The following is a 27,773-nucleotide window of genomic DNA, read 5'->3' as shown; positions in this document are numbered from 1 at the left end:
CCCAAAATGCCACAATTTGGTAGAATCAATCCCTTTGAGCCAGCCACAGATGATTGGTCTCAGTATATAGAACGCCTCATTTTCTTCTTTCAAGCGAACAAAATCACGGGGAAGAGAAGAGGCGAGCGATCCTCTTGAGTACTTGTGGGAGCAAAACCTACCATTTTCTTCAAATTTTGATGGCACCCAGTGCCCCAGGTTCAAAGAATTTCAGAGAATTGGTGGACATCATGAAGGGACATTTTCAACCCAAGTCCTCAGCCATGATACAGAGTTTCCAGTTCAATTTGCGAAGTAGAGCCCCGGGTGAGACAATTGCTAGCTACATGGCGAAATTAAAACAATAAATTATATTGCAATTTCAGTGAGATTCTGAACAACATGCTCAGTGACTGGTGTGTGGGCGTGAAAGAAGACACTACTCAGTGAAGATTGCTGGCTGAAGTGAATCTTGACTTTAAGAAGGCGATAGAAATAGCGCTGGCCATGGAAAGCGCTGTAAGAGATTCACAAGCAACACAAGGGGCGCAAAATGGCGCCATACTCCAAATCAGACGGGAACAGTCAGCCAAAAATGATGTGGAAAAGCCAGACCCCGCCACGAAATGGGAAACAGCCCCCGCTAATCGAAAAATAAGAAGAAATCATTTAGTAGCTAAATCGAAGAAGAACTTTATTCGGTGTGAAAACAATCCGCCTTTTAGCAATTGGCAGTTTAAAAAGTAGAATGTTACATTTGTCACAGTGCAAAGAGAGATGCAAACAACAGAAGAAGCCCAATGAACTCTACAGTGTAGAAGAGCCTGAAACTACAATTCTGACATTTATTCATTGTCTAACATGAAAGTTGGGAAGGCAGAACCAATATTTATTACAGTACAAGTGAATGGTAAACCAGCAAACATGGAAGTAGACACGGGAGCTTCCACTACTGTACTTGGAGAACACACTTTCAGATATTTCAATAATGGTGAACATCAATTAAATTTGGAACAAACATCTGCCAAGCTGAAAATGTACACAGGTGAAGAAATCCAAGTAAAAGGCATCAGCAGAGTAACTGCCTATTATAGAAATCAATCAGCACAGCTACCAGTGTTGGTATTGTGAGGCAGAGGACCAAGCCTTCTAGGGTGAAACTGGTTAAGGGAAATCAACCTCGATTGGCCACTGAGATTCCAAAAGGAAGCTGGGAGAGTTCATGTCGTGAAAAAGGAGCAAGGCAAATAATGGCTGAAAGAGCCTGGAGAATCCAAGGACCACAGCAGGATGAAAAAGGAATGTGTAAGGACTCAACAACCTGAAGAAATGCAGTCTATCTGAAACAAAAACATGGAAGAACAGCAGAAGAAATTCAAAGAGACCCTGCTGAATGACAGAGTTCAAGATGAAGTGAGTAACCTTCGCAAGGAAAAGGAAAACCTGTTGAAAAACCTCCACATACAACAAAATTCCCTCATGTCAAAGCTTGTGCCTCTGGAACAGTACAAAGACAAACAAAGAATTCAGCACCTCTCTGAACAAACTGAAGAACCAGTTGGCAGAGAAGACACATCAATGTTCAAGTTTCCAGGAGGCTGCCAACAAATACAAAAAAGAGACAGAAGAGCTGAAGAATCAGCTAAATGAAGCCAAAGAGGCTTTGGAAGCCAAAATCGGAGAGCTTTCCAAGAAGCAAGCAGATAATGAAGTTTTGGGAGACTCAGCTACTGGACTAAGACAAGTTGAGATTTCACCTGAGAGAAGTCTGGCTGACAATGAAGTCAAAATGAAGAATGATACTAAACTCTGTGGTAGGAAGAAGAAGACAAAAAGGAAGAAGCTTCCGAAAAGACAATAAAATGATGGCTGGTGGCACCTATAGTCACTCAAAGGAGGCAAGAAACAAATCATCGAACTATGGCTACGTTGATATGATTCCAGTCCCTCACAATGGTTTGCTGGATGATGATGTTGAGCATGAAACCAAAGAGATGCAAGTTACTTCCAAGGTTTTCTCTGGAAAGAATTCTAGATCCTGTAGATAAATATGAAGAAGTTAACAGGTGGTTCATTGGAAACAGGCTTGCACGCTTTCTTTTCCACTGCAGAACAAGCCCCCACATGACCGCAGTCTCAACACCTGCAGAATTATCGATGAGACGCTTTGTTAGGATAAGACTGAGTCGAATATTTCCAAATTGGGAGCGGAAAATAGGGAAGAGTCAAGGAAACGACTTGAAAGACTAAACTTGCAAATTTCATGATCTGTGTAAATATTATAATGTCATGAGATAAATATACTTGTAAATACAATATGTACGGCAAAGTTAAAGGGGTAGGGATGTAGTAATTATGGTTTTGTTAAATGTTGGACTGTACCTTTAAGAATAGTCCTGTGATGTAAGATCACATGATCTGTGCAAACTAACGTGTTAGTAGCGGGGGCTAGCTCCTCAATCCGTGTAGGTGCTGCAGGCTGTATTGTAAATAAACCTCATATTTCCACTTAGAAAGTTGTCGGCAACTCAACTCTATTACAAATAGGCAAACTCGGCCATGCTACAACACACAACATAGGGATCCAAGAAATGCGATCCCGAAGCCTGGACACATCTGGCAGAGAAATCCAGCACAACACCCCAGAGGGGCATGCGGGTCATCGTGGCTTGCTGTGCACTGCAAAACCTGCCGCTGCAAAGAGGGGAGGGTTTGCCCGATGAGAAGGATATGAGGGCGTTGAGTTAGACAAAGTTGAGGATGAAGGGGAAGAGGCCAAATCATAGGCCAGACAAGGCAGGCGTGTGCATGAGGTCAACTTTGACATCATATTCCACGAGGAGGATGACGAGTTGTAGTTTTTTCCTATTTGTCCCTGGGATGGGGGCATTTATTGCCCATCTCTAAATGCTCTTGTTCAGAGCCAACCACATTGCTGTGGGTCTGGAGTCACATGTAGGCCATGCCAGACCAGGTGAGGACAGCAGATTTCCTTCCCTAAAAGGATATTAGTGAACCAGGTGGGTTTTTACAATGGTCATCATTAGACTTTTACTTCCAGATTCCTACTGAATTTAAAATTCCACCATCTGCTGTAGTGGGATTCAAACCCTGGTACCCAGCACATTACCCTAGGCCTACTGGTTTGCGAGTCTAGCAACAATACTACTACTCCATCACTCCCCCGATTGGGCATGAGCCCTCCATCATGGGCCAGCATGAGCACCAGCGTTGCTATTCCTCTCATTTCACCCATGCTCTTCACTATGAGAGTGAATAGTTTCACCTCAGGCTCACATTGTCCTGATCCTATGAAGGATAATGAAACTTCGGGAACACAAGTCCTTGCTGAGATGAGATGCTAACTGAAGGAGGGAGTCCTGGCATCAGATGTCAGAAAGTGCTGCTTCTTCAAGTGTCTTCAAGCATCCCAGCCGCAATGACACCCTGCAAGAGCCAGGAGCTATCCGTCAACCCTCAGTGGTCTCATAGCTGTCTGCCTTCAACGTGACAAAGCTCCTCAAGGAGATCCATCTCCCACAATGGAACAACGCATTATTTGTAACCTCGATGGTGAAACTGACAGGTGACACTTGAGCCAAGACAGCTGAGGATGTTCTGCAGATGTGCATCTATTCTGAGATGACTCAATCCTCTCTGTCACCTTCTTCTCTATCACATTAACATCCGGCACACTCAGTTAGGGATGCCGGCCTGCTTTTACCCTTACCTTCCTTTGCAAGTGGACCACCTGAGGATGATGACATTCAACCACTTGTGTGCCAGACATTAACATGCCACATTGTGCCTTCATGTCCAACCCTGCCTCTTGCAAACTTCAAAATGCTCAGGCACCATGAATGTCCCGAGTCATTGCTAATATAGAGCAAGCTTCAGCTTCAGTACATCCTTGCTTCTATCCCATTGCTCCCCTCAACATTGTTTAAAGCTATGCTGTACAGTTCCAGAGCATGCTCAAAGGCTCCATTGACCACCAAATTTCACCATTTGCAATTAGCATCACTCATCTGCCTGAGTGTTGAGGTGATGGGACGCACAGCACTGCATTCCAACATTGTGATAAGAGCCTTGCGGCCTCAATCCAGACAATTACAGGTTGAGAACAGGTAGGTTCAAGTGCCAGGGCAATAATGTGGCTGAGAGGGGCAGAGCTTCGGCACCCTGAGCTGGCAAGGTGCTCCCACTTAGTGGTGAGCTTAGCAGATGCACACTTGCAAAGTTGGAAATGTGGCTGGCAGACAGCAGCGCACACGAGCTCTGAGTATGTGCTTATAGCGTAAAAACCTTGCTGGAAGACAGAGCGCATATGGAGTAGCATGATTTATGATCCTCCATGTGTGAGCACACCTCTCCTTGTACACTGCACCTTCACCTTTCATGAATGCAGATGAGATAGGAGAACGCCTCTGCCTCAATCTTACACAGCCAAGTATAAACATGACATAAACTTGGGAAGCATGTGAACAAGCACATTTAACATTCAGGTCGAGGCCTCACTGATGTCGAGAATGATCTGGAAAAGGACCACAGGAGACTTGTCACCTGGCTCGGACTCAGCAGAATCGTGTTCTCCAGCAGTCCTCCGAGTGCCAGCGACAATTAATGCATGGCAGGTGTTTCTAAAACAGGACAATGCACTCACAGTATGGTTGTCTGAGGGATGAGCTGGTGCAGGATCTTCACTTGGGTATGCACCACCAACCTCACCGTTGGCGCAGGCACGGTCCACATCCTCTACGGCCAGCTCAATGGCTCAATTCTCGTAGGGGGTGAGGGCCTTGCTTTTGGCCACTCCACCCTCGGTCTGTGACCTTTCCCTCTGATTGTTTGCGAGCTTGTCCCGCATAAAGACAGACGGAGAAAGTGTGAGCAGTGCACATTATAAGGATGCCTGCCATGTGCGGGTGGCGATTGCAGCCATGGGCAGGATGAGGATGTGAACTGCAGAGGATGTGAGGCCAGGTGGATATGTGAGGGCGTGTGTGTGTGAGAGAGAGTGATGATGTCTCTTGAGCTGGCAGTGAGTGGGATGCCAGTGAATGGGTGATGGCTGGCAGCATGTGTGAGTTGAGACTGTTGAGCTGGCTGACTTGCCCTGATGGCATGGATGAGATTATTCACCCCCTTTCTGCACTGGGTGGTTGTCCTCTTCTCTGCTGTGTTGGCACTGACCATCGCTGATACTGCCCGCCAAGCCGGAGTGCTGAGGATGCTGGACCTCCTCCGGCCATCACGGGGGTAAAGGACATCGTGCTGGGCCTTGACTCTGTCCAGCAGGAATTCCAGTGAGGCTTCACTGAATTTTAGGGCAGCATATTTCTTCCTTTTGTGAGCCATGTCTTCTGTGGAGCTGTCCTGGGCTGCAGATATGAAGAAAGCTGTGCATGGTTGTTGTTTAAATATGGTGCCCAGAGTGAGGAAGCAGTGAGCTCACAGCAGGGTTGAGCGAATCAGAGGTTGCCTACCTGCGGTCCGGCGTGTTACCTGTGCATGCATAATTAAAGCGGTGAGATGCAGACAGTACAGCTCCAAAACCTGCCATTGCGGATGGTGGGTAGAATGCTGTTTTTTATGCATACTGCTGCACTTAGTGCAGTGAGGGGAAAACCCCAGCCAAGGAGTGGTCTATGATGAGTAATCACCCTCCCATAGAGATTTCATTTCCAGAGTAACCCAGGGAACCTTTACACTTCTTGATGTACAAAAACGACCTTCCCAACTAAATTCTCATTGTATCACTAGCTTCTTTGAACTCCATCTCTTAAAAATCAAGTTAAAATTACACAGATGACTGCATGGTTTATGCAACAGGGAAAACTCAAGATCATATCAATTCACTGCAAGATGATCTTCTGGAATTGCGAAAATGATCAGACCGTGGGAGATGACATTCAATGCCAAAAATGCTTTGTCATGTGCACCACCAACAAAAAGGGTCCACTGACAGGCAGCATTAAGTTCTGTAATCAAATTCTCCAGCAGGTAGATACCCAACAAGACCTAGGGGTTCATCTTCAAAACTATCTTCAACAGGGATTCAACATTCACCAGGTAACATCCAAAGCAAACCGGGTCCTTGGACTTCCGAGGAGGAATCTTTGGTATTCCAACAAAAATATCGGAGTTATAGCTTCCCAAACATTTGTTCGTCCAATCCTGGAGTATGTAAGCTGTGTGTGGGATCCTTATATGGAGAGGGATATGAATAAACTTGAAGCGATCCAAAGACATGCTGCAGGGTTCTGCATGAATCAGGATTCGAAATACACCAGAGTCACATCCTGGATCAAAGATTTGGAATGGGAATCACTACGGCAAAGGAGGGGAAAAAATAGACGGACCATGTTCCATAATATGAAGTAAACTGGTGGGAATTGACAGAAGCAAGTACCTGGTGCCCTCCGCTAATGACAACACATGAGGCAGCCACCCCCACAAACTACAAAGACCATCTGTTTCCAAGGCAGCGTATCAACAATCTTTATTCCCAAGGACAGTCCCACAGTGAAACAAACTGCCAAAGGAAACAGTCACAGTCCCATCGCTTGAAATCTTCAAGATCAATCTTTAGATTATTCCCATTTAAATGTTTTCATTATCAGGACTACCATAACAGCAGGTCATGTCTGTTTAGCCAGTGCTAGCCATACAAGTGTTAGTGTGTTATGACCAGCAGTTGGTAGAGGCTATTTTTTAAAATCCCAGAGGGAAACTTTAAACAACTGTCATAACCTATATTTTCATTTATATTTGAGATGTAACTCTGAATTCAAGAATTAGACCACCAGTTCTCTAGGTTTTTATATCAAATTACATGAGACATTTATTAATGTACACAAGTTAAACATATACACATGGCTACAAATTACTACTTTCATAATTTTTTAACAAATTTAACTAATCACTAAGGCAACAACAACCCATAGACTTTAAGCAGACACCAGGCAAAGCATTTTCCCCTTACAAATTCAAAATGAGGTCCCTTTCAATTTGGTTCCTTTGCAGACTGTTGTAGGCTTACAGGCTTTGATCTTACATTGCCTCTGCTCTGCAAACACAAAACTGCTATCAGTTATACCCAGCACATCTCTTTGAATGTAAATTCTCATTGTATCACCAGCCTCTTTGAACTCCACCTCTTCTAACAATAAAACCCCTTTCATGGTACCAATTTTATTAGCAATATAAACAATGCTTGGCCTCTGCTAGCTAGATGCCAGATTTCACTCCCCATCTTGAATGCTCTATTACACAAAATGCAAATAAACTCTACTGTTCACATCTCAAAACTACTATACATCAAAGCACACAGACTAGCTGGCTTTAATCCAAATAAGACACACCCACAGACTAAACCGCTATTTAAAAAAATATTCCAACAATATTATATACATTAATAGCTTCGTGACAAGTGGAATACAAATATTAGCCTGTAATGCTGGCACAACTAAAGCAGAAGCAGAAGTGTTTCTGAGATGAACTAATAAGTGGATTCAAATTAATTGGCTGTGGAGCATAAAGACTATTTTTTTTTTGGTAGGGGTGTACAGCAAGAAAGATCATGTAAGGAGCTGAAGCATCGTTTCTCATTTTGAAGAATGGATTAGCATGATATCCTCCTCCTCCTCCTCTTGTCCTGCTCATAGCTACCAGGTGATCTGCTGTAATGGTAGTTTAGTCATTTTTCATGACTAAATAAGGAGATTATACTTTTTGAGCTCCCAGACTCTTCCCATTTGCCTTACTAAGTGCCATGGGAGTGCCCTGGATGTGTCACACACCTTGCTGGTCTGAGCCATTGACCTACTAACTTGTTAGAATCTTCTGCCGCATCCACCAATGATCTTCATGCATCTTAGGAGGGCTAATGTCCCCACAACACACCAACCGAAGCTGATGGACCCCTCGCTTAGTTTTGTAACACTGCTGTGCCAAGATCCCCTGGTATGGCCACTGGTGAATGCAGTCAGCTACTTGGAGTCATAAGCATGAGTTGGAGGGCTGTGGGACACCAGTTTCCCCTACTTATACCTCTTTCGACATGAGTATGCGGCTTGGCAGGGGTCAAGGGTACTTGCCCTCACAAAAATCTCCCATATACCTCAAATCGATATAAAGGACTGAACTTAAGGTGGATCAAGGAACTCAAGCCTCCAGGATGTAAAGTTGGTCCTGAGCTAACTTGGTTGGTAAACAGGGCTGCGATGGCATTTTGCTGGTGGCAGCTAATTAAGAGGCTGCCACCCAGTTGCCATCGATAGAGGTTGGCACCTGCTGATGCTGCAGGGAGAAGGAGAGGGCAGCTCCATTCTGGCACCCATAGAGGGCGGGTAAGAGATTCCTTAAAATGTGCTGGGGCAGGGCAGGGCCTAGTGATCGGAGGGGTGAACCCCCCCGACAGTGTTATCAGAGCCACAGGGGTGGCCTCATTACTGCTGGGGACAGGAGCCTGCCACAGGTCATGGAGCGGACAGAAAAGAAGGTCCCTCCCCGAGAAGCTACCCAGAGGCCACTTTGATATACTTGGTCATCCCCACATGAGGCGGGGGTCTGTCTCGTTGCTGGTAAAATACCGGTGGGGGCGAAAAGTATTAATTAGCCACTTGATTGAATTGGTTGGTTACCCATCTCTGGCCAACAGATAATTATGTCACTGCTATTCCTGCTTCTGGGAATATCTAGTGACTGTGGGAAGGCGTGATCCTTCCTTCCTGACTTCTTCCTCCATCGTTTCTCAATAGCCTTTGCCTCCCAGTCTTTCTCCCAGCGTCTGGTGAAATCCAGCCCAATGTGTCAAAAAGTGCAGCAACAAACTTATTTAAAAGACGATCAGCTACGAATCTGGGCTAAGGCAAGGGGAAAATTTACACTCAGAAGTTGGCAGCCTGACCTTTTGGCAAATTGGCTTGTTACCGGGGAATGGGGAACTGAAGCTTCCTTCCACATCCTGCTATAGTTCATTATTTATTAAGTTTATTGAATAGTTTCCAAGAGAACTGTGAGAATCATAGTTGATACAGGCTCTGACAAAATAAACTCTTCACAAATACAGATGCGATGAACAGAAGCCTTGGAGCTAGAATTGCACAGGCAAGCCAAAAGCCATGGTTTGACTGATGGGGAGCACGCGTTCCCTGGAGTGGATATTTTAACTATTGTAAACTTGTCACTTTATGAGATCATTCAGTAAATGAAGATTGTACTCATTGGTGTAAAATGCTTCAGTTGCGTGAGGGCGGACTTGAATTTAGCTCAATAGATTAATTTGCTGCAGCCCAGAGCTCTGAAAGCACTGTGGCATTTAGATAGCACATTATCAAATCTTCAGGGTGTCCCAAAGCACTTCAAATCCACAAAATTACTTTTGAAGTGAACTTACTCTTATATTGACAACCACAGCAGTTAAGTTGTGCACACAACAAGCTTCCACAAATGACAGATGAATAGCCCATTACCGTGGATGTCAGCAGATAAGTCACCCTTTGTAGGCTCCAAAATTCATTCCGAAAACAGGGACAGACTTAGATACTGAGTGTAAGATGTGAACTGCCGGTGTGGGTGGTTGCTATTTTGAAACGTGAGAGAAGCACAACGCCAGTAATTCCTATCAAATTAATGTGGCGTTATTGAATGGATTAATTGTACAAATATACCTTTAACCACAATGAAAGCATTTTAAAGCCGGTCTCAATAATGTGCTTCATCATCCGACACAAAGGTGTTAATTTTTGCAAAGTTGCTGGGGCTCCGCGCCTTAACCAAATTGCTGTCGGAGCCCAGAATCCCATACCCGGCACCCATCATTTTCATTGGGGTGGAACGGGACTGGGATATATTTCGCAGATCCCTGGATGTTTACGAAGGCAGCAGCACATTTAAAAGTGCAGCTACCTTCAAACAAAAGAAATTTTGGTCACTCAGGTTTCTAAAACATGACTTGTGGGCTTTACAATTTTGATTTAAATGTTCAAACCTGCAAAGAATTAGTTGAACAGGTAAGGTACCCATTTGAGAGTGGTCAAGTAACTCTTTGGGGGAGGTCAGGTACACTTTTGAGGAGGTTAGATACTCCCTTGGGATTGTTAAGAGTAGACATGAATTTGTGTAGTAAGTGGATAAGGTCTATGGAATTGTCAAATTGTCAAGTCATTTAAATCCCCTGCTCTTTAAATTTGGCAAAGAAACAGCTTTCAGTTGAAAAAAATCAGTGCTTGCAATTGCAATTGCTTGCAATTTCAATAGATGTTTGATGATAGATAGCCTGAGTGTTATCCACATAAGGGTACCTGACTGCTTTCACAATCTATCATTATCATACTGGGGGGGGGGGGCCTATAAGTTCACAATTTGATTGACAGCTCCAAGTGGTCATAAAGAGATCCGCTGTCTTTGATGTGAATCCCTCATATGCTGAGTGTGGAGGCGGGCTGTTTAAAAGACCCACCTCGATGATCTGGGGCTCCATTCCAGTTATACTAAATGCAATAAAGCATAAAGCAGCCCTCTAGCCTTCACTCCTCACGCCCCTCACCCTCACACATTCCCCATGCCCCATCCATACCAACTCATGTCTCTTCATGCCTCCCACCACCCATCCACCATGGCACCTTATACTCACAATGCCAACCTATGCCCATATGCCCACTCCCACAGGCTTCATAACTGCTATGCCAACTTAATGTCAACTCATGCCAACCCAAGTGGTCTGAAAGAGATCAGCTGTCTTTGATGTGGGTGAATTTGCATTTATGTTATAGATACAGTCCACGCCAACCCATAACCTTCCACCCTTTGCCCTTACACCCTCCATGCCAACTCATCCAGTATCCACCACATGTTGACCTCAGAAGCTAAGTTGAGATGAAATAAAGTTCTAAGTATCTATTAGAGACCACTATATTTTTGAAAAAACTCTCATTGACAAGACATTTAAACCTCTTCAGGTACTCAATCCCTTATCTAAAAAAATTTTTCATTCAAGTATCTAATCCCTTTGAAAACAAACATTTGTATTCATACTCCTCACACCTCCTCACCCCCACATACTCCCCATGCCCCATCCATACCATTGGCATGAGCTGGCACTAAGTTGGCATAGAGGCTATGAAGTCTATGGGGATGGGCAGAAGGGCATTGGTTAGCATGCCTAGTATGAGATGCCATGTTGGGTAGGTGAGAGGCACAAAGTGGCATGAGTTGGTATGGATGGGGAGCATGGGGAGTGTATGAGGGTGAGGAGCTGTGAGGGGTGAGGGCTAGAGGGCTGCTTTATGCTTCATTGCATTTATTATAACTGGAATGGAGCCCCAGATCATTGAGGTGGGCTTTTCAAACAGCCCGCCTCCACACTCAGCAGCCCCTGTTGCTGCCTCCAAACTATTTCCGGTGGAAGAGGGCCCGATTCCAGTTTGGATCCAACCACCCGCCAATCCCCACACCCCTTCAGGCTGAAAATCTGACTATTCGCTGCACTTTCTCCTGAGACAGGTTTGCGGAGTTGGGAAATTCCCATCTCTGCGTGCCTGAATCAGGAGTGAAAATTCAGCCAAACATTTCAACCAATCCATTCTGAGTCACTCTGGCAACGGTGTCACTATAAAGATCCCACTCTGGTCCAAATGTGATGCTTTTGGTTTCAGAATCATTCTTCCACAGCAAATAACCTCGCTCTCCATATCCTGAATTGGATTGTCTGCATGTTTTGAGCTATCTGATGATAGTTTATGCACTAATTGCACCCCATGATTTAATGACAAAACTGCACAAAATATCAAGCAGACATATTTCCAATATTTGTGAAAAGTTTTTTTCCATCAATGACCCAACTATTACATTCTGCGCAAACATGATCCTTGAATGACTTGTTGAGGCACATATCCAAAGGTTGAACTATGGATGTTAGATCCCCTGGTATAACCGCAATGCAGGTGTTATTTCTTCACAGGCATCTCTTGATCTCAACAATTACATAGGGTCTGAACATGGTAAGCCCCATCCTCGGGGTTTACCATTGACCAGAAACAGAACTGGACTAGCCATATAAATACTGTGGCTACAAAAGCAGATCAGGGGCTAGGAATCCTGTGGTGGTAACTCACCTCCTGTTTCCCCAAAGTCTGTGCACAATCGATAAGGCACAAGTCAAGGATGTGATGGAATACTCCCCAATTGCCTAGATGAGCACAGCTCCAACAACATTCAAGAAGCTTGACACCATCCAGGACAAAGCAGCCCAATTGATAGGCAACCAATCTACCAACATTCACTCTCTTCATCACCGACACACAGTGGCAGCAGCGTGTACCATCTACAAGATGCACTGCAGGAATTCATGAAGGCTTATAAGACATAGACATAAGACATAGGAGCAGAAATTAGGCCAATCGGCCCATCAAGTCTTTTCCGCCATTCAATCATGGCTGATAAGTTTCTCAACCCCATTCTCCTGCCTTCTCCCCGTAACCTTTGATCCCCTTACCAATCAAGAACCTATCCATCTCTGTCTTAAATACACTTAATGACCTGGCCTCCACAGCCTTCTGTGGCAATGAATTCCATAGATTCACCACTCTCTGGCTAAAGAAGTTTCTCCTCATCTCTGTTCTAAAAGGTCTTCCTTTTACTCTGAGGCTGTGCCCGCGGGTCCTAGTCTCTCCTACTAAAGGAAACATCTTCCCCACTCTAACCAGGCCTTTCAGTATTCTGTAAGTTTCAATCAAATCCCCCCTCATCCTTTTAAACTCCATTGAGTATAGACCCAGGGTCCTCAAATGTTCCTCATATGTTAAGCCTTTCATTCATGGGATCATTCTCGTGAACCTCCTCTGGACCCTCTTCAGGACCAGCACATCCTTCCTGAGATAGGGGGCCCAAAATTGCTCACAATATTCTAAATGTGGTCTGACCAGAGCCTTATAAAGCCTCTGCAGCACATCCCTGCTTTTATATTCTAGTCCTCTCGAAATAAATGCCAACATTGCATTTCCTAACTACCAACTCAACCTGCAAGTTAACCTTAAGAGAATCCTGGACTAGGACTCCCAAGTCCCTTTGCACTCCAGGTTTCTGAATTCTCTCCCCATTTAGAAAATAGTCTATGCCTCTATTCTTCCTACCAAAGTGCATGACCTCACACTTCCCCACATTGTATTCCATCTGCCACTTCTTTGCCCATTCTTCTAACCTGTCCAAATCCTTCTGCAGCCTCCCCACCTCCTCAATACTACCTGTCCCTCCACCTATCTTTGCATCATCTGCAAACTTAGCCAGGATGCCCTCAGTTCCTTCATCTAGATCATTAATGTATAAAGTGAAAAGTTGTGGTCCCAACACTGACCCCTGCGGAACTCCACTAGTCACCGGCCACCATCCTGAGAAGGACCCCCTTATCCCCACTCTCTGCCTCCTGCCAGACAGCCAATCTTCTATCCATGCTAGTACCTTGCCTCTAACACCATGGGCTCTTATCTTACTGAGCAGCCTCCTGTGTGGCATCTTGTCAAAGGCCTTCTGGAAGTCCAAGTAGATAACATCCATTCGCTCTCCTTTGTCTAACCTACTCGTTACCTCCTTAAAGAATTCTAACAGATTTGTCAGGCATGACCTCCCCTTGATGAAACCATGCTGACTTTGCCCTATTTTACCATGCACTTCCAAGTATTCTGAAATCTCATGCTTAATAATGGACTCTAAAATCTTACCAATGACCAAGGTCAGGTTAACCGGCCTGTAATTTCCCATCTTTTGCCTCACTCCCTTCTTAAACAGGGGGCTTACATTAGCGATTTTCCAGTCCTCTAGGACCCTCCCTGACTCCAGTGGTTGCTGAAAGATCACCACTAATGCCTCCACTATTTCTTCAGCTGTCTCCTTCAGAACTCTGTGGTGTAATCCATCGGGTCCAGGTGATTTATCCACCTTCAGAGCTTTCAGTTTTCCTAGCACCTTCTCCATGGTAATGGCCACCACACTCACCTCTGCCCCCCGACTCTCTTGAACTTTGGGGATGTCACTCATGTCTTCCACCGTGAAGACTGACGCAAAGTACCCATTCAGTTCCTCCGCCATTTCTTTGTTCCCTACTACTACTTCTCCAGCGTCATTTTCCAGTGGCCCAATGTCCACTTTTGCCTCTCTCTAACCCTTTATATATCTAAAAAATACTCTTGCAATCTTCTTTTATATTACTGGCTAGTTTACCCTCATATTTAATCTTCTCCCTCCTTATTTCTTTTTTAGTTGTCCTCTGTTGGTCTTTGTAGGCTTCCCAATCCCCTGGTTTCCCACTGCTCTTCGCCGCATTGTATGCTTTCTCTTTACCTTTTACGCTATCCCTGACTTCCCTTGTCAGCCATGGTTGCCTCGCCCTACCTTTAGTATGCTTTTTCTTCCTAGAGATGAATTTTTGCTGTGTCTCCCAAATCACTCCGAGAAACTCCTGCCATTGCTGTTCCTCTGTCTTTCCTGTTGGGCTCATCTCCCAGTCAATTCTGGCCAGCTCCTCCCTCATGCCTCTGTAGTTGCCTTTATTCAACTGTAATACCGTTACATCTTTTTCCTCTCAAATTGCAGGGTAAATTCTATCATATTATGGTCACTTCCTCCTAAGGATTCCTTCACCTTAAGCTCCCTTATCAAATCTGCCTCATTACACATCACTAGATCTAGAATTGCCTGTTCCCTATTGGGCTCCACCACAAGCTGCTCCAAAAAGCCATCTCATAGACATTCCACAAATTTCTTTTCTTGGGATCCACTACCAACCTGATTTTCCCAGTCTACCTGCATATTGAAATCCTCCATGATCACTGTAACCTTGCCTTTCTAACACACCTTTTCTATCTCCTGGTGTATCTTGTGCCCCATATCCTGACCACTGTTTGGAGGCCTGTACATAACTCCCATTATGGTTTTTTTACCTTTGCGGTTCCTCAACTCTACCCACACAGATTCTACATCATCTGAACCTACATCATTTCTTGCTATCGATTTAATTTCATTTCTTACTAAAAAAGCAACCCCACCCCCTCTGCCAACCTGCCTATCTTTTCGATAGGATGTATATCCTTGGATATTTAGCTCTCAGTCCTGATCCCCTTGCAGCCATGTCTCCGTAATGCCTACCACATCATACCTGCCAATTTCAATCTGTGCCACAAGCTCATTTACCTTATTTCGTATACTGCGTGCATTCAGATACAACACCTTCAGTCCTGTATTTCCCATCCCCTTCTCATTGTCGTCCCTTTATCTGATGTGCTTGAAGTTAGATTCCTAGCCCTTTCCAAACACTCTGTCCTATTTTGTGTTCTGGAGACTTAAATAACCTCTCCTGGGCTCTCCTTCCTTTTCAGTTTTTTCATAATTTTCCATGAAGTTGAATCCACCACCCCACCCCCCCACACGCTAACCTGCTGCTTTGTTTCCCATTAGTCATATTTCTTGGAGTTTTACCCTTTCCCCGCCCCCCCCCCCAACCCCGCACTTTCTAGTTTAAGGTCCTGTTGACCACCCTATTTACCCTTTTCGCTAGAACGTTGGTCCCAGATCGGTTCAGGTGGAGACCGTCCCAATAGTACAGATCCCTCCTGTTCCAATACTGATGCCAGTGCCCCACAAAATGGAACCCCTCTTTCCCGCACCACTCCTTTAGCCACGTGTTTACTTCCCTGATTCTCACGTCCCTATGCCAATTTACATGTGGCTTGGGTAGTAATCTGGAAATTATAACTCTTGAGGACCTGTTCTTTAATTTAGTTCCTAGTTCCTGATAATCCCCAAACAGGTCCTCTTTCCTAGACTTACCTATGTTATTTGTCCTGATGTGGACCACAACAACTGGATCCTCCCCCTCCCTCTCCAATATCCTTTCAAGCCGGTCAGAGATGTCCCTCACCCTGGTACTGGGCAGGCAACATACCATGCGGGACTCTCGATCCTGCTTACAAAGGAAGCTATCAATTCCCCTAATTATAGAATCCCCTACAACTACCACTTGTCTTTTTGCTCCCCCCTCTCGAATGGCCTCCTGTGGCATGGTGCCGTGGTCAGCTGGCTCATCCTCCCTACAGCCCTGTTCCTCATCCACACAGGGAGCAAGTACCTCGTACCTGTTGGACAAGGTCAAGAGCTGAGGCTCCTCTGTTCCTGAACACAGGATCCCTCTACCTGCCTCACTTGCAGTCATACCCTGCTGACCCTGACCACTGACCGGACTTGAGGTACTAAATCTATCGGGTGTGACTGCCTCCTGATACAAAGCGTCCAGGTAATTCTCACCCTCCCAGATGTGCCGCAGAGTCTGGAGCTCAGACTCCAGCTCATCAATTCTGAGTTGGAGTTCCTCCCAGCAACAAACACTTGCTGCAGATGTGGTAACTGCAATGGGATCTGCCAGCTCCCACATCATACAGCTACATCACATCACCTGCCCAGCCTTCTCAAGTTAGCTAATTAATTTATTATTTGCTTTGCAGTGTTTTTTTTCAAATTTGGTGCAGATTTCCTACCAACCAATCAGGTCACAGCTTTCCTGTGACGTCACTTTTTCAGTTTTGGCTTCAGTTGCTCTGTGCCCCAGGTCACTGCTCCAGTGCTCCTGCCTCCGAGTCTGCTCCCTGGAGACAAGGCCTCGAATCCCCGAGGTAAGCTAGATTTATACTCACTGCTCCGGTGCTCCTCCCTGGAGACAAGGCCGCGAATCCCCGAGGTAAGCTAGATTTGTACCCACCGCTCCGGTACTCCTCCCTCCGAGTCTGCTCCCAGGATTTACTCACTATCAGCTGTTTTTTCTTTAAAATCCACTTTCAGAAGAGTGTCCCTCGCAGGTCTGGTGCACTCCTGAAGGCGCTGCCTCTTCCTCTCTCTCTTTTTTTTTAGGTTTGAGGAGGAGGGAGAGATGGAAACACTACAGCAATGTAATGTTTGGGGCCATTCCGTTCTTTGACAGTGGGTCCTCCACAATTCCCTCCTGAGTCGCGGTGGCTGCGATGACTTCTCCCAGAATGCTTCAGTCACTTCTCACCAGCGCCCTCTGTTGGATGCCTTTTCTCCTGTTGAGTGCAAGAGGCCTTCTCCTCAGTTCCCTCCTGAGTCACGGTGGCTGCAAAGACTTCTCCCAGAATGCTGCAGTCACTTCTCACCAGCGGTCTCTGTTGACAGCACCTTCCAAACAAACGACCACTACCATCTAGAAAGACAAGGGCAGCAGATAGATGGGAACGCAACCACCTGGAAATCCCCCTCCAAGCCACTCACCATCCTGACTTGGAAATATATCACCGTTCCTTCACTGTGGCTGGGTCAAAATCCTGGAACTCCCTCCCTAACAGCACTGTGGGTGTACCTATACCACATGGACTGCAGCGGCAAGAGGGCAGCTCACCACCACCTTCTCAAGGGCAATTAAGGATGGGAAATAAATGCTGGCCTAGCCAGTGATGCCCACATCCCATGAATGAATTTTTAAAAATGTCCCACACTAATAAGTTGTGTTCTTTGCATAAGCCACCAGGGTGCCTATTCCACACACTCGGTTGCCACCGGGATCTTCCAGTCCCACCGCAAGTCAATGGGCCTCTGGCTGGGGCACCGCCTCGCCCACGGCGGGTCCCACCCACAAAGGGGCCGGAAAATCCAAGCCATTACATATTGACAACATTCCTCCAGCCTTATCCATTCAACCGTTGTCAGGGACATGCACAACAACTCCTCAGGGGATTTGATTTTCGGCATGGTTTTATGTTTGAAACATACCTTAGGCTTCCGTTTCATTCCGTTGACCAGTCAGGCTAGCACCACTTGTCTTCTGATGTTGTGTGGTTAACACTGGAACTTTTCCACTCCACAGTTTGGTTGCTGAGCTTATCAAAATTCATGGGCATTTCATCCATGTTGCCAAAATGGCACAATGGTTACTAGTGGTTTTGCCGCTATCTGATGATGAAACGCTAGGAACTGGCCATTTTTGCTTTGAGGCCTTTTGGCAGTCCCTGAACGATCTTGGCCATCTGCAGCAACACTCATCATTTTTGTTCCACAGGGTGGCTACACCCAACTGCCTGTTGCTCTGAAATAATTGCTGAATCCAGGGTTTGATCTGTCCCACAGAAGTGTGCAAATATGCATTGTATTTCCGCTGGTGATGTAACCGTTCTGACGATTTGTGAGGGCCCATTCTGAAAGTCAGGCTGGTCCTTGTTCTCATGGCTCACGTGGTCTCGAGCATCCGCCTCAGGACAGATTCTTTCTTCTTCCATTCTCGCACTAGTTTTTCACTAACACCAAACTCCCTCGCTGCAGCACAATTACTTGACAAGTTAGCAAATGTCATGACTTTTAGCTTTGAAACCAGCTTCACATGTCATTCAATTTGACAGAAGGCTCATTTTTCTCCATTATTTGCCACATGGGGCCTGCTCTGTGTGAGTGTGTCTGCCTTAAATCTCCGCACAGATTTTCAACACACTCCCTATTGCCTGCCTAATCCTTGGCACCCAGTAATAAGGAAGGTGAAACATGCGTTTGTGGGGTGAAAAATTGAGGCTGACTGCTAATGTGAGTTAAGCAGGTCATGGCTGAAAAGGGGGTTTAACTTACATGCTGATTATATGCAAAACCATGGGGGAGGGTTTTCCCCTTGTCAGGCGGGGGGGGTGGGGGGGTGACAGGCATTCCTGGGAGCAGACCCGCAACAGTCTGCTGCCCGCGATTGGGCCCCGGCCCCGATTTCACGATTGGCCAGCCCACGTGAAATGCGCGCTGAACCCTCAGCGCTGCCGGGGTGGGGGTGGGGGAGGCGAGAGAAGGGCGAGCGCTGGAGTGTGCGCGTGGGCAGTGGGGTGGGGGTGGGGGGGGGAGGGTGGAGACGTGGGTGCGCTCAGTGAAAGCTCCCTGAAGGCACAGAGCTGCCTCAGGAAGCTGAAGATTTTTAACGTTACAAATAAAGATTTTAAAAATAAGGAGAACGTCTCCCCCCCCCATGTGACTTTGTCAGGTGAACAGGGACATGGGAAATATGAGTTTTAAAAATTTTTTTATTGGCTTTTTAGTCACTGTTGGAAACCTCACCCCACCCGCTGATGAGGTTTCTGTAAACATGTGAAGGCCGCCTGGCCTGTTTGCCTCCCGCCATCCGAATGGTTGGACAGGCAGCATAAAAATCGATTTAATTAATTGATTCAGGCCTCTTAATTGTTGGCGGGCTCTCTGCTGCCTCTCGAGGGTGCCCACTGACTGAAAGATCGCGAGAGTGCGGATTGACGTTGGGGCGCTCGCGCACTACTTCACTCTTGTTCGAGTCGGGCGCGTGCCTGCCTGTCGGACAAAAAACTCTGCCCATGACTTTTGGGGCTGGAGAAATGGGTTTGTCTCATACGCTGGGTTGACTTATACACAACGCTCTATGGTAGTCTTCCCTTGATAACGTTTGCCAAGGGAGCAGTGTTGGCCAAGCCACTGGAGAAACTTCCCTTTCTTCTTTGCGTAGTACATTAATGGAAAGCAGCTAAATTTTATATTTCCCCCTCCAAACATGCCAAGTCCAGCTGCCTGTTATTTTAGATGATGTCAGCTACAAGTCAGCGCCAACTGCACTATTTACTGGTTGGGCACTTGATCCACGGTTCAATATTCTGAGTGACTGGCACAACTTAAAGCTAGCCTGAGCTGCTTAAACCTAACCCTCACCCTGTGGAGATGAAAAAAAAAACTAAACTTCTAACAATCTACTGCCGCTCTCACTTGTACACACTTGATACTGTCAAAATCTTCCATTCATGGAACCCATTCAAAGCTTTCAAATCCCCTCAAGTGTTCAATCTGTTATAAAAACAAAGTTCTATTCACTAACCATATCAACAGCAGCTCATCATTTAACAGCCTCTTTAAACTGAGTAAAAATGTGAACTCAGCTGCCCGCTCCCCGCTCCCCTACCGAGATAAGTGCTTCACAGATTTTGAAACTCTGCCAGGCATTCATAATGGCCTCTGCTGTAATAATAGCCCTTGGGAAATGACAGTGAAACTACAGGAACAGATAATAATGGTCATTTCTAATCTGCACCAGATGGCTTGTCATTCAAAGCAGTCTTGCAGAGGATTTTTTAAAAATCTAACCGGTGTCTTTAGCTTCTTTTTTCATGTTTAGAGGGCTGAGGATTTTAAAAACTTCAGATCATGACACTTAAACAGATCTTATCCAGTCATCAAGAACATTTGCAACTATTCCTTAAATGTGCGACTTCCACACTGTGGGTTAAGACCCTTGGATCAGTGAAAATGGGGTTTGTTTGAACTCAGCGCTAATTTCAAATGACCCTACTGAGCTTGGATTATCCAACTCTGTGATTGATGCCCTGCCCCCTTCCCCGTCAGCAAAAATAGGATCTGTCAGAAATGGGGATGGGGCTGACTGCCACATCAAGATCCTGCCCGCCATTTTCAAAGGAATACGGAGTAGGCCCAACTCCATGAAAACACGGTTCTTTATTTCTGTTAGATGAATGCTCAACCTTCTGATCTTCACCCTTAGCCTTTCTTAGCTCAAACTCTTACCCCTTGCAAAGCTCCCTGAGATCATTTGGTTTGGTTATTAAAAGCAAAGTCTTTTATACGAGTTGTTTTGTTGTAGCGTGGGGGCTTAGATGGGGATTTGGGGGATTGTCTATTCTCCCAAAGTATGCTGCTTGAAGCTATCATCTCTTTAACCATGACTCTTTATTTACAGCAAGTATTCACACATTTGGAACTCTACACAAGGTTGGAGCTTCTCTCTCTTCCAGGTTTCTCTTGCTTCTCCGTCATGATCTGACAACATTATTACATCAGCACCATGCATGTTTCTTATATTAACCCTTTACTCCACGCGTGTGAGTTCATAAAGTGAGTTCCAATTATTTTTCTATTTGATCAAGCAGACATGTCAGCCTGTTCAAGGGGGCGCATCAGCCTCTTATAGTTCGTAATCAGATTTGAATTCATCAGTGAGGAGCAAAGTTCTGCTAGATGCTAAAGCTCATTTCTCTTACTCAGATTTAAATTATAATATAAGGACACCAGACTAGATAAAAAGAGCCTTCCTTGGGATGGTCCTGATTATTCTATATTAAACCAGACAGCATAACCATTTTGTTCTGGTAACCTTGAGAACTCATGTCTGCTGGCACCAGACATTAATTCAAAACAGCTGCTGGTTACAATAATCTTTTGTTCATCTCATTTCTCCAAATATTTTGGAGTAGCTTCCTGGAATAGATCCTTTTTGATTTTCCTAAAACTTCTGTAACATAGTTTAAAGAATCGCATTTCCAAGTAAACCGGAATGCTGAAATTGTATCCTCTCGGATGGCAGATTAGGATATGTGTCAAGGGTTCGGAATGGGGTTGAATTCAACCGAAGTGCGTAGAATCATAGAAACACAGCATGATTCAGCACATGGGGAGGCCATTCGGTCCATCATGTCTGTGCTTGCTCTTTGAAAAAGCTACAAATTAGCCACACTTCCCTACTTCTTCCTCACAGTCCAACAAATCTTCCTTTCAAGTAGTTCTCCGTTTCCTCCGTTTCCATGGGTAGAATCTTCAGCTCGGTGAACGGGGCTGGGGCCGGGGCCTGCTCACTGAGGCGTAAAATGACACGCGTCCTGACATCACCGCGCGCCGTTTAGATTTTGGGTTCGGCGGGTGTGCACCAGAATTGGCTGTTAAGGCCATTTAAAAAGCCGATAAAGCAATTAGCTGAGATGCCTGTCCAGCCATAAGGTTAGCGGGCAGGTGAAGAGCCCAGGCGGCCTTCGCATTTCTCCTGGAACCGCATCCATGGGCGGGATGAGGTTTCATGAACGTTTTTAAAGTGTTTGAAAAATTTTTAATAAAATTAATGGACATGTCCCAGCTCATGTGACAGTTTCAGATGTTCTTAAAATTTTTTCTTACCTTTATTCAATGTTTTATAAGTGAAAGTAATCTCCCTGAGGCACCTCTCTGCCCGCACAACCCCAACCAACGGGGAGAACATTCTCCCCCCTGTTGCAAATTATTATTGAACCTGCTTGCCCCGTCCTTTCAGGCACAACATTGCAGGTCAGCAACAACTCGCTGATCTCTTTCAGTTAGAGATTAGCCTTTAATGCTGGGGCTTGATTTGAACTGTCTTCACTAGAAGGCCAATGGGCAGTAGCAGATCAACCCCATTCCTTTCTAGCGAACTCTGGGAAAAGAAACTTTGTCAGCATGTTAAAGGTGAAGGCTGTCCATTCTTACCTGTTTCACAGCCTTCAGATACAGCTAAAACTATACCGGCCTGGTGGCAATGATGTGAGGTAGGGTCAGGGGGAGGGGCCAGTGTAGCAAAGATGGCGGGTGGGGTGGGGGGGGGGGTGCGGTTGCGAGATGGTTTTCCCAACCCAACAACAACCCACCACCCCTGTCCCTCCATTTTAACCTGCCTGACTTCAAACATATGACAGCTGTTCCCCTAAAGGAGAGCAGCCTAATCTAAGTGGCTGTGCCCCATCTTGCTGATATTGTGGAGGCCATTTTGACTGGAGGTCTGACTCCAGCCTGCGCAGTGTCTGCCACATCTTCAAAAGCTGGCCAAGGTAAGTTTCTTTTGCTGTTGAAAGGTAGCTTGTGGGCCAGGAAGAGGAGGAGTGGGCCTCCCCTGCTGCTAGGTTTCCCACTTTCTGTGGACTTGCCCTACCCTGTCCACCCCCTCCCCGCCCCCCCACACCCGCCCCCCACTGCCAATTCTGTATTTACCACACTGACTCTGTGGTCCTAGAGCTGGCCTGGCCCTACACCAATTTTGACTGCCATCCACCACCAATATTGATGCCAATGCCATTGGTTTCAGGCAGAGTCAGAGCCAGAGCTGTTAAATGAGGGTGGGAAGGCCTGGCGGTTACTGCCCACTTCAGCCACTATGCCCTTGCTTCTTGTTCTGAGTTAAAGTCAGACCTTTTTTGTCTTTTTCAATCAAATGTCGACAATTAGATTACAGATAAAATTCAGTTCTATCTGCTTAAGGTTGCCAACTGTGACTAAATGTATTCCTGGAGGTTTCAGCACATGACTCACCCCCACACTCCAGCCATTAGTCAGCCAACACATCCATCCTTATGACGTACTGATTCCTACATCAGTTGGAAAGCAAAACGACTCATTACCCAATTGGGTCGCGCTTGACGGCCAGACAAACAGCCTTCCCCCCACCCTGCCCCCCATTTTCAATGATTTTATCTCTGATAAGGAGAAATGTTCGAAGAAAATGACAAAAAGAAAACAATCTCTTTTTAATATCCAGATGATTTTTCTCCAGCATTGCACACAGCGGTGCTCTGGAGATTTCAGACCAAGCCAAGCTCCAACCCTAGCAGATAGAGGCACCAGTTATAATTTATAAGCCTTGCTTAATATAGTAACATTCTTATTGAAAGGTGAGGAAAAAGTAAGCTGATGCCTCTTATGAATGCATCAGAACCAATATTAACAATTTAACCTTGACCTTTACAAACTGTTGTCTTTGTGAAGCTAAAGCAGTGAAGACATAGAAGCCTGTTGAGCTCCGAGTACACTGGCCGCTGTGAGCCTCACATTTCTGCTCACAGCTCCAATTATTGGGTTGCCTAGCTCACCAAACATAAAAAAAATACAAAAAATCCATACCTAGGAAACTAGCAAAAGCAGACGTACAGTTCAAAAAGAACCTGTCAACTCATGCACAGCTTTGATTAAAAGCTTCTGACAGGTGAAGGAAGAATTACATGGGGCTTCATTACTCGTGCTCTGGGTGATACTAAACATTTTTCACCTTCATCTTCCCTCTCCTTTTAGTGCCAAACTAAGCTGATGCCTGTTGCTAATCTGCCTGATTCAGGTCTCCGTATAACGTGACCAGGAACTTCTGTCTTTGTGAGAATCTTGATTACAATGTGTAGGGAGCATCACCAGCAATTGCAGCAGTAATTAAAATCGACCCTAAGGAGAGAGGCATTCTGTTAGTGCTGAACATTGTCAACCAACTGGCACACTGGGCCTCAAAACACTAAGGAGTAGATTTTTGATGTTATCACATGGACATTAAGCATCGCACTGGTGAAACACAGAAAGGAGTATCTGGTTGGCAGGTTCACACTCTGGTAGCATAACTTGATGGGTTTTCTTGCCATTGAAATCAATAGAAGGCAAATTTGGGGGGTTTTGTTGGTGGGGGGGATGCAAGCACCTCCACCAGATGTTTCCCTTTGCTCCACCTAAGCGAAGTTTAATGTCCAGGCAATAAGCACAAAAGTTAACCCATGGCTGCCATTGTGATCACTGGTAATTGATATGTGTGTAATCTGCATGATATAAATCAACTCCAACAGTTTTCCCTCTCATCAGATTTACCACCCATGTCTTTGCCCCTTCAGTTCTCAGCCTCTCACCTTCCAGCATCCCTTTTATTCTTTTTTAATTCTTTTTGACGATATTCACTCTACGCGTCCCTCTTTCTCTCAGTTCCCTCTCACTTTCCCTTCTCTTTATCATTTTTGCCTTTGCCCCATATGCCAGGAATTTATCTCAGTACATAATAACAATAACATTATTGCTTCCCTTAAATCAAATCTCCTGATTGCCTTGAAAAGACAAACAAATATACTGCTCGCTCCTTTATCAACTTTTAATTGCTTGTCAAATTCTTTGGCCAGAAGAATACTCTGCCTTGTTTCATTTCCCATTGTGTTCTCCACTGGGTTTTAATATTCCCAGAAATTCTTTATGCTTTTCAGACTCTTAAGTACTTTGCAATTCACAGTCTCATTTTCAGAAAGTCTTGATGAGTCATTCATCTTTTCACATTCTCAATTATTGAAACCTTTGCTTATAAAGGACTTAGAATTGAGCTTAGGACTTCAACTGAGCTTTGCAATAATGAATACATATATTGCAAGTACTCTCCCACAAGGGGAAACAACCTCTCAGCATCTACCCTGTCATGCCCCCTAAGAATCTTATATGTTTCGATAAGGTCACCTCTCATTCTTCTAAACTCCAGTGTGTACAGGCCCAACCTACTCAACCTCTCCTCATAAGAAAATCCCTCCATACCCAGGATCAACCTGGTGAACCTTCTCTGGACTGCCTGCAATACCAGAATACCTTTCCTTAGATAAGGGGACCAAAACTGTTCACAGTATTCTAGGTGCCTTGTATAGTTTTAGCAACAATTCCCTATTTTTATACTCCATTCCTTTTACTTTAAAGGAGATGCTCCATGGATTTGTTTGTACATTGCAGTAGTAATGAAACCCTTGAGGTATGCAATCTCCTGAAAATTATAATTCCTCTTGAAGATGCTCCTGGGAATTGTAGAGTTGGGCACCAGGGTCGAGAGGCAGAAAAAACCTCATCACATTATTGGCTGGCGGTGACACTGGCATTCGATTTTCTTCAGGGAGCTTCTCCACTAAGGAGGCAGATGGAACCTGTGTCTGGGGAAATGCAATGCTGGCTCTTGGGAGTTCCTAAACTAAGCACAGAGGCATCCTGGGAACTGTAGTCCGAGGAACTGCAGGGCTTTTTAAGTGGTTTTGGGGGAGGAAGGAGGCAGAGAGAAGAGAAAGAGAGACACCTCTACAGGGATGACAGAGGAGAGACAGACAGGCAGAGTCTGTAAATGTGGACAAGTAAGTGAAAGAAAGAAAGACTCTCATGGGCTAAGATGAGAAGATAGAAGAAGAGATATAGCTTTAGCAGGGCATCTAATGGTATCTGCTGTTGGTTCAACTTGCCCCTATACTTTTTAGTTCAAACAGATTTTGCCCACAATATTGCTGGAGGTGTGAACTGATTACATCCTTGTGAGGGAAATAGGGCAACTGGGACCTCATGGAATTATAGAAGCATAGAATGATTATAGCACAGAAGGAGGCTATTTGGCTTGTCATGTCTATGCTGGCTCTCTAGTCCCACTCTCCCCCCATTTCATGTAGCTTTGCAAACATTTTTTCTTCAGGTAATGATCCAATTCTCTTTTGAAAGCCATGATTAAATCTGCCTCCACCACACTCTCAGACATTGCATTCCAGATCCTAACCACTCTCTGCATAAAAAGTTTTTCATTATGTCCTCATTATGGTTCAATATACGTATTCATTATGGTTTCTTTGCTGATCACTTTAAACCCACCAATAGTAAAGGTTTCTCCCTATCAACTCTATCCAGGCCCTTCATAATTTTGAGCACCTCTATTAAATCTCCTCTTAAACTTCTCTTCTCCAAGGGGAACAGTCCTAGCTTCTCAACTCTATCGACATAACTGAAGCTCCTCATCCCTGGAACCTTTCTTGTGAATCTTTTTTTAAAAAGATGTGCACAGAGTTCAAGAGAAAGAAAACCATAGGAAGAAAGCATGTTCCTTTGTACATATATTGGAGACCTGCCCATGCAATAGCTCCCAAAACTTTAAATCATATCTGGGAGATGCTCTATGGATGTGTTGTTTGTACATTGCAGTAGTGTTGGCATCACTGGCTAGGCCAGCACTTATTGCCCATCCCTAATTGCCCGTGAGAAGGTGGTGGTGAGCACCATCTCAAAAGCCTTCACATCCTTCCTAAGGTGTGGTGCCCAGAACTGGACACAATACTCCAGTTGAGGAGCTGAGTGAACAGAGCAAACAACAGGGTAGCTCCTGAACCAATCAGAATGAAGGATTGGGAAATAAACTGTACAAGCACTGAAAAGGAGGGTGATTAAGAGGGGATGAATTTAGAACCAAATCAGGTTCAGGAAAATAAATAAGGAGAAGGAAAGCAAGATCGGATTCAGTGGTTCAGATATTCAGGCAAAATCAACATGGCTTTGTAAAAGCAAAATTGTGTTGAACTAACCTATTAGAGTTTTTTGAGGAAGTAACAAGCAAGATGGATAAAGGGGAACCTATAAATGTGGTGAACTTGGATTTCCAAAAGGCATTCCATAAGGTACTTTACAAAATAAGAGCTCATTGTGTAGGTGGTAACATATTAGCATGGATAAAGGATTAATTAGCTAACAGGAAGCAGAGAGTAAGGATAAATGAGTCATTTTCAGTTTGACAAGCTGCAACTAGTGGAGGTGCCACAGGGATCAGTGTTGGAGCCTTAACTTTTTAAGATCTATATTAATGATTTGGAAGAAGAGATCGAATGCAGGGTAAATAAATTTGTTGATGACATAAAGGTGAGTAGGAAAGTAAGTTATCAAGGGGACATAAAGAGTCTACAAAGGGGAATAAGCTAAGTGAGTGGGCAAAAATTTGGCAGATGGAGTATAATGTGGGAAAATGTGAACTTGTCCACTTTGGCAGGAAGAATAGAAAAAGCAGTATATTATTTAAATGGAAGAGACTACAAAAACTCTACAGTACAAAGGGACCTGTATGCCCTGGTACAGGAATCACAAAAAGTTACTGTTGTAGGGTGGCTGAGTTGCTACTATTGTTGAGAGTTGACCTGCAGACACTTCTTGGGTGGAAACTTTAAGTTTATTTAAAATATACTCCGCAGCAACCACACATGTGCTTTTAACTCCAACTTGATCTCTACACTAACTGCTGGGTAGCCCGTGCTACTCTCCTATTGGTTACTGCAGATCATGTGATCTTTCTTAACACATATTATTCTTAAAGATACATTACACACTAATTAATTACTATATTCCTCCCCCTTTAACTCAGCTATACATATTATATTTACAAGTACATATTTTTCAAGACAACATAATATTTACACTTGGTAAGGAATTTACAA

The sequence above is a fragment of the Carcharodon carcharias genome, chromosome 18 (genome assembly GCF_017639515.1).
Source record: "Carcharodon carcharias isolate sCarCar2 chromosome 18, sCarCar2.pri, whole genome shotgun sequence".
NCBI classification, from domain to species: Eukaryota; Metazoa; Chordata; class Chondrichthyes; order Lamniformes; family Lamnidae; genus Carcharodon; species Carcharodon carcharias.
The sequence above is the reverse complement of the archived record's forward strand: the minus strand, read 5'-3'. Positions refer to the sequence as shown.